The following is an 8,672-nucleotide window of genomic DNA, read 5'->3' as shown; positions in this document are numbered from 1 at the left end:
AATTTTCAGTGCCTCTTCAGTGTAGCTAGATTAGGTAATTGTTTTCAGGATAAGATTTGAAACCTGATTGCAATTGTGCATTTTATTTTCTGTTTTTTTTTTGTTTTTTTTTTTGTTTTTTTTATGCAAATGTGATTTTTATAGAGGAAAATCACTACTTATCAAGGCCTGGAGGCCACTCAAGGATAAGGGTTAATGAGTGTACAGTAGTCAATGGGGCAATATCGTAGTAAGTGTTCGTAGTGGAAATTTGGTAAATTTGATTACTTAAGGGGACGGCTCATCAAGACCTTGTTCACATTGGACTTGAAGACGACCATATTGTAGTCAGCTTGAAAGCAGGAAAACGGAAGACAGTTCCGCAGGCGTATAGTTCTAAGAAAAAAACTTTGTTCATAGAATCTATATTTCGGTTTAGGCACACATTATCCTCCTCCCTTTCTGAGTCCATAATTGATTAAGCTCTAGTCGATCACCTTACAGTTGCTAAACTTCTGTCCGACCAACAATATGGATTTAGGCAAGCCCGTTCCACTAGATATCCTAACTGTAATCTCTGAATATATATACCATGCACTGGATAAAGCAGGGGAAAGTAGGGCAGTAACCCTAGATATATCTAAGGCCTTTGACAGGGTATGGCATGATGGTCTTAGGAAAATCAGGTCATATGGTATTACTGGACGAATACTTAACATAATTAAAACTTTCTTAAATAAGAGAAGAATCCAAGTTGTCCTCGATGGCCGTACGTCAAAACAACATTATATAAATGCGGGTGTACCTCAGAGGTCTATCCTTGGACCTTTATTATTCCTGATATTCATAAATGACCTCTCTGTTAAAATTGTCTCTGAGATGGGCATATTTGCTAATGACACCACGCTCTATATCAGGCATGTGGGGGGGGGGGAAACGAGTGAGCACATATCTAAAGAAATGGCAGAAACACTAGAGAATGACCTCCGATCCGTAGTGGAATGAGGACAAAAAATGGATGATCACATTCAATGCTGCCAAGACTAAACTTGTTTCCTTCAATAATTATAAGAAACCTTCTAAACCACCAATATCTACGGCTAACGATAAATTACCTGAAAGTACTTCATTCAAACTCCTCAGCTTAACGTTCACAGGGAGCATGAGTTGGAACAGATATATTGAGGGCATTGCTACGGCTGCTGCAAAGAAGGTAGCTTCTCTCTATCATGCTAGAAAATTACGCCTGAAAGTATCCTGTACCTCTATAAGGCCACCATTCGCCCATGTATGGAGTATTGTTGTCAGATTTGCGCTGGTGCATCTGCTACTAGTCTCTCACTCCTGGGCAAGGTTCAAAAGAGTCGCCAACCTGATAGGTCCCAAATTATCAGCCAGGCTTCAGCTTCCGTCCCATCAACAAAATGTTGCATCCCTTTGTCTGTTTCACAAGTATTTTAATGGTTCTATCATTATTTTCATGGCAAGTGCTCACTGAGCTTCAATCTATAGTTCTTCTTTTTATAGTAAAACATTCACAGCAAACACTCGTCAAGCTACAACTACTCTCAACAATTCCCTTATTCTCTATGTGTGCCTAAATCTAAATGAAAATTCATGAGCAAAGTTTCTTTTCTAAAGTTGTCTATCTGTAGAACACAATACTATGAGGTTGCTTCCCAGCTGATTATAACAGTCGTTTTCAAATCCAATGCAAACAAGTTCTTGTTGAGTTATTCTTTTAAATAATCAATTGCTACTCGATTTCCACCATTACTGATCATAATAGTGTTCACTTATTAACTTTATCCTTGAGTGGTTTCTGAGCCTTGATAAGCGGTGACTCCCTTGTAAAAAAAAAAAAGTCACATCTTTTTTATCAAGTTCGGTCCACAGAAAATTTTTCATTTAGGGATGTTGGCAACCTTCATGTGGTCCCTGCTATAAGTATCCGGTGTCTTTCTAGAAAAAATTCTAACTAGAAAGATACCAGGAAAACGAATGCCAACAATAGGATTCATACAAAATAAATGAATGATGCTCTCTGCTTTATAACTTCCTTCACAGAATGGTGACAGTAGTTAAGTGGTTAGTGAGAGGTTAACTCAATAACCCTTATCCTCAAGTGGTCTCTGGGCCTTCATAAGTGATGACCCCACTCTGCTATCCTTATTAAAAAAAAAAAACACAAAAATCCACATCTTCCTACCACCACCAAGAGTGACTTTTGTTTGACCAGGTTTTGTAACAGAATAGCTAGAACTGTTCTATAACACTCTTTAACCCTTATCCTCGAGTGGCCTCTGAGTCTTGATAAGCGATGAACCCCCCCCCCTCCCTCCCTCCTCTAAAAATCATATCCTTTTTGTTACCACTGAGAATTCCGTTTTTTATTTTTTGGTTTTGTCTGTCCAGCACAACTGTTCAGTTTTTGTAGTTGCGTATCTGTAAAATTCTATGACAAAACATACAAAGCGTAATTGCTCTCAGGCGTCTGATGGCTAATATTGGAATATTAATGGCGGAATGAATTCTTGGCATCTTCTGACCTTTTCTGAAGACAAAGAATTTGTCAGTCGCAGATTTTGGTTTGCCAAATAATGTCTTCGAGCACTTTGGTTTTTGGTACGTTAATGATGATGATGATGTTTGTGAAGAAAAGGATGAAAGAAAGGAAAAAAGGAATCTAAAGAGTGAGAGAAGAGGGGGAGAGAAAGAAGAGAGTGTAAAAGGTGGTAGTAATAGTACAAGATGAAAAGAAAAAACTGAATAAAAAGTCAAATCTAAGAAAAAGATGAAGAAAATAGAAAAAAAAAAAAAGAAAAGTGTGAAGTGAGAGGAGGGAAAGAAGGGGAGGAAAAACACAATCTTAGAGAATAGGAATGAAAAGCGAGTAGCCTTGGAGCAATTAAGTTCTTAATATGTTATTGATGATGATGATAATGGCGATATTGATGATGATATTGTTGATGATGATGATGATAATGCCTGTAAAGCAAAAGGTATTTCGACTGGTGAATGTCTCATTACAGAAATACAAGTTAACAACTCATGTCTTTCAATCGTAGGTGTGTCCTTTTTCGTCCTGAGATCATGGATCACTGTCCTCTTAAGGAGAAATCGACACTAAAACTTCATAGCCTTTTTTTTTTATCAAATCTTTTTTGAAAAGAACAAGTCTATACGTGGAAATAAAACAGTCAGCAGGAAGAGAGTTCCACAACCCCGCAATTCTTGGAAAGAAGTTACTGGAATATGAAACTGCATTACAATGAGGTATGAAAATAGCAATTGATGAAGACCATTAGATCATTGAGTCAAACGAGCTGGAACAAAAGAAGCAGGAAATAGACCAGACAATTCTGAAGATCACATGCTGTAATAACATTTATCAAAAAGACTGAGACTAGCAACATCACGTCTGTGAGAGAGACGTTGTCGTGAAAAAAGAGTGGAGCTAACCAAATTACAGATGCCTTTCTGCACCTGATCAAGAACTTTCAAATGGGATAATAAAGGTTATTTTTTATGTCAACTTTTAAAATATATTTAAAAAATAAAGACTAGTTTTTTTATGTAGAGTTTTCAAATTACTCTTAAATTACGTAATCAGAAGAGACTTTCGTACTTGTGCATCTCTGTTACCGTGCTGGAATAATAACGTTATTATTTAGAAACGCATTCTTAACATGAATAGGGGAGGATGTTTTGTAACTATTCTGTACTTTCACCTAACAATTTAATAAACAAAAAATCGTAAAAATAGAATTTAACTTGAAAATAATATTTAAAAGGAGCGCATTAACTTAACATCGGTATACACCGGTAAGATTTCTTTTAAACAGAAAGTAGAAATTACAAGGAAACAGTTTTATTTAACATGAAAAAGCTTGAACATTAGATGTTATTTTAGACTTAAGCGTTACAGACCAAAGAAAATGCTATTTCAAATCTAAATCCAACAGAATATGTTTTTGTTTTCCAAATTAAGTGAAAGATAACAAGGAAGGTGCCATTTTAAACTTAAGTGTGATAGACCACCGAATATGTGATTAGACATATGATTTTTTTTTTACTTCCGTTTCTGTTTAGCGGAAGTCATGCCGGTGCAACCAAGGAAAATTCCTTTTTGATTAATATTTATATAATGGTTTTCAGTTCGCTTATAATTGAAAATTTAACAACGTTAATTAATACTTTTCTCCAAAATTTTGCTAAAATAAAATACTAACAAGATTTTGTTTTTTTATCAAAATCCGTTTTCGGGTAACAATAAATAGAATTGTGGGTGGGTGGGGTGACGGTGATCAAATGGTTAACGACACTGATTGACAACCTGGGTGTTCCAAGTTCGAATCCAGTTTGTTCCACAAAAATTACTTTCACTTAGGATGTTGGCAACCTTCACGTGGTCCCTTCTGTAAGTACCCGATGTCTTTTTAAAAAGAATTCTGACTAGGAAAATATCGGGGAAACCACTGCCAACACTAGAATTTTCAGATTCATATGATGATGATGATGATGATGATGAATTAATGGAAATAAAAAGGGGGGAAACGGAGATAATAAAAACTAAATCAGGAAAGTAAATTAAGTCCAATTTTTTTAAGAAAAAAAGGCAGTTGCTTTTATTTCTCAAAGCAAAAGTTAACCATGAATAACAAGCACGAAAATAAATATACAAAAAATACGTTGATAAAAGGGAGTCTTCGCTAATTAAGAGATAATTCTAGGATTAGTTATCACCCTGAAGGATGCTACCACAATAGAGAAAACAATGACTAAAAAAAGCAATTTCTGCTTATTTAAAATAAGACTGGAAAGAAAAACGTTTTAAAAAATGCCCTTTCAAAGTCTTTTTAAAGTCTTTTCTTTCAGCCATTTTTTTTCTCCAATATTTCTTCCTGTCAATTCTTCGTTTTCTTTTAAATTCTTCTAAAATCAATACGTTCAGAAAGTACAAATTATTGGGCTTTTTTGCCCAAAAGGTGCTATAAAAAAAAACCTCTGCTTTTTATAAATTGTCCTTTTCCTCGAAAAGGAAGTTCTATTGAAACCGCTTCAGGTTTAAATTATGTTCTCAGACTCTTTTTTCGTCTGATTAATTGATCAAAACTGGTTGAATAAGGGAGGGAATCTCTTTTCCCTCAATTCTCTTCAAAAGGAAAGTTTTTTTTTTCCAAAAGGAACGTAATAGCCGAAAATCTGCTTGCTTTTCTTTCTTGTCTAGGCGGTGAACAACTTTAACGTTCGTAATTTCTACGGATGGATTCTTAAAATAAAAAATTTAAAAAAAAAAAAAAGTGCCTTTTCTCTAAAGATAATCTTCCGGGACTGATTAATGTCTATATTTCCTTAGAGTCACAAAACACAACCCATTTCTTTAGTGATAATTCTGAAACTGATTAAAATAGATGAGAAAGACCCCCCCTCCCTACTCAGTTATTCACCTTTGGGTGAATATTAGACCTTTTGTCATGCAAATAGGAGACAACAGGCATGATTCACATCTGAAACTTAACGGGCAATGAGTGCAGACCTCTCACCATCGTCCGGCACTGCTTAACGGCTAGAAAACGACTGAAAAAAATACAACTCAAAATACTTTATGTAATAAAGCCCGGTATTAAACATAATATTAAATTCCTTTACAGAAATAAAGTAAAAAAAAGCAGGAAAGACACTGAGACATACACTCGTGAGCAAAAAAAAAAAAAAAAAAAAAAATTGGCCAAACAAATTTTATACATTTTATTGCACTAAAAGCTATATTGAACAAAGGACAATTGAACAAGGAAACTAATAACACAGAACAAGACATTTATTTTAATAAATGCTTAGGATGGAATCGCATTCCCTTTTGATTTATTTAAAAGATCAATCCTTTTAGACATGCTCTCAACCAAAGTGGAACACTGTGAAGAGGAGATGCTATTCCATTCGCTTTGTACAGCTTCCCATAGTTTGCCATCGTTTAAAAAAGTTCTTCCAGCCAATGCACGAGATATTATGAACCAAATATTCTCGATTGGGTTTGAATCGGGGCTTTGACCTGGCTAAAATATCACATCAATTGAATTATCAGAAAACCATTTTTCTGTGACTTTAGCAGTGTGTGCAGGGGCATTATCCTGTTGAAAAATAATGTTCTGAGATATTCCCAGCTTCTGAATACTTAGTAACACTCCTGTTTCTAATATTCGAATGTATTCCTTTGCATTGATTGACTTCTCACATCTAATAAGTTCCCCAACTCCTGCTGCAGTAAAAGTTCCCCGTACCATTATCCCTCCATTCCCGTGTTTAACTGTTGTTTTTATGCAACTTCGTAAAGATCTTTCTCCAGTTCTTTGATCGCACCATCCGGGAGCATTGGGAACATCACTAATAAGTCAAAATCTCGATTCATTTAACCAGAAAACATTCCTGAACCAATCTGTATTTTTCTTGCCATAACATGAGAAAAATGTCTTTCTATCATTGATGTTCTTCTTAGATAAAAGTGGCTTCTTGGCACGCCTTTTAGGGGAAATCCTATTTCTTTCATTCGTCTAGATATTGTATATCAAGAAAGAGAATTTCCAGCCCCTGTTTGGAATTTTTGCTATGGTCAACATAAGTTTTCTTTCGATCCTTCAAAACAGTTAATTTAAGCCTGTGATCGTCTTTCAAAGTAGATGCTCTAGAGCGACCAGATCTAGATTTCTCTTTTATCATGTTCAACTTCAAATCTTTGACAAATTTGCTTCACTACAGAAAGAGACGTTTTCACATTTTCTTTTCTTAAAATATCAAAAATCTGCTTGTAAGTCATTTTGGACTGCCTTAATCTTGCAATTCGGTTTTTTATATCCTCGCCAAGATATGGTCTTATCATTTTTAGGATTAATTTTTTCACTTATTATTAAATGCTATAATAATAATGATCTGCAAAATAGAAATTTTCGGTTAAAATTAACAAAAATTCATCGAAAAATATTGAAAAATCGATTTATTCCTTCTTTCACTCTTGGCCCAATTTTTTTTTTTTTTTTTTTTGCTCATGAGTGTATGCAGGCGAGTATTATGTGTTTTTTTAAACCGTTTACTTCTCGTAAGTAAAAAAACAATACTTGAGTTGAGATCGAAACTAAAACCTAAAGACAATGAGTCAAGTACAATAACCATTAGGACAACTTGACATGATCTTTAGAAATTGTTTTCAAACCTACGTATTCTTAATATAAGGAAACTGTAATGTGAATGATTCACGCATGCACAGTCGTGAAACAGACAAAAAAATTTCTGATTTCAATATCGATTCTGACACTCCCAAAAGTTCAGATTTATCAGATTCCTGATTCTGATTAATCGTCCCAACACTAATAAATATATATATCTATAATATAAAGCTGAATGTGTGTGTGTGTGTGCGCGCGCGCGTGTGTGCGTGTGTGTGTGTGTGTGTGTATGTCTGGTCACGAATAGGCTCCTATATGGTTGACTATTTTAAAAAACTTGTCCACAAAGTATGGAAATAAAAAATTAAAAAATTAAAAAAAAAACGTTTACAAGTGTTTTTGATATAGATGTACATAAGAATACTTTGATAAGTACGTTTTAACTTAAATAGGGATGGTATAATAAAATTGTGAGGTCTGCGTTCGCGCCTGGCCTCCATAGAATGGAAATAGGCACAAACTTTAATGAAGACTTTTCATATCTATCTGCGTAAGTATTCTTTGATAATTATGTTTCAGTTTGAAGAAATATGGTATAATAAAATTATGGGGTGTTCGTTCGCACCTGACCTCCATAGAATGGAAATATGTCACAAAGTTTAACAAGGTTTTTTAATATAGATCCAAAGAATATTGCGATAAGTGTTTCAGTGGTAACAGGTATGGTATAATAAATTATGGGGCTTATCTATTTTATTTTTACTTTCATCATATTTTGCTTTGGTTTTGATATCCCCAGATTCGAAGCTCTTTACAACCCTTCCTTTTCATAACCTATTATACTTTCATAAATCAGAGTCCATTTTCTGTAGGCTGTTTTTGAACCCAGTCAATGACGGGTACTTTTGCTAGTATATATATACATACATATATATATATATATATATATATATATATATATATATATATATATATTAGAGAAAGGTAGTTTGCTTGAAGCATTGTTGGTAAATAGATATGGAAGAGTATAAGAAGGCTACAGCAAAGCATTGCTATAGCCTTCTTATAATCTTACATATTTGTCTATATATCTTTCTCGCTCTCTCTCTCACATATATATATATATATATATATATATATATATATATATATATATGTATATATATATATATATAGTTAGTTAGTTATAAAATTTATATGGCGAATAAGCTACAGTGAACATTCCACGTTTCATCCAGGCTTATGCGCATAAGCCTGAAGAGTCCTAGAGTGGATGAAACGTGGAATATTCAGTGTAACTTAATCGCTATATATATTTTATAACTAACTAACTAGCTCTACATACGTATTGAGCACTTTGAAGTAAATACTAAAAGTTCATGCATAAATTTATATTTTCGTATATTAATTTTATGTGAGTAAATAAAGTAGTTATATATATATATATATATATATATATATATACATATATATATATATAAGAAAATTGTCTTAAATCTGAGGAGAATAAAAGATTGAATAAGATGAAGAAAG

Source organism: Euprymna scolopes, chromosome 31 (genome assembly GCF_053919585.1).
Source record: "Euprymna scolopes isolate OS-2025 chromosome 31, ASM5391958v1, whole genome shotgun sequence".
NCBI lineage: Eukaryota > Metazoa > Mollusca > Cephalopoda > Sepiida > Sepiolidae > Euprymna > Euprymna scolopes.
Note: the sequence above shows the minus strand (reverse complement) of the source record.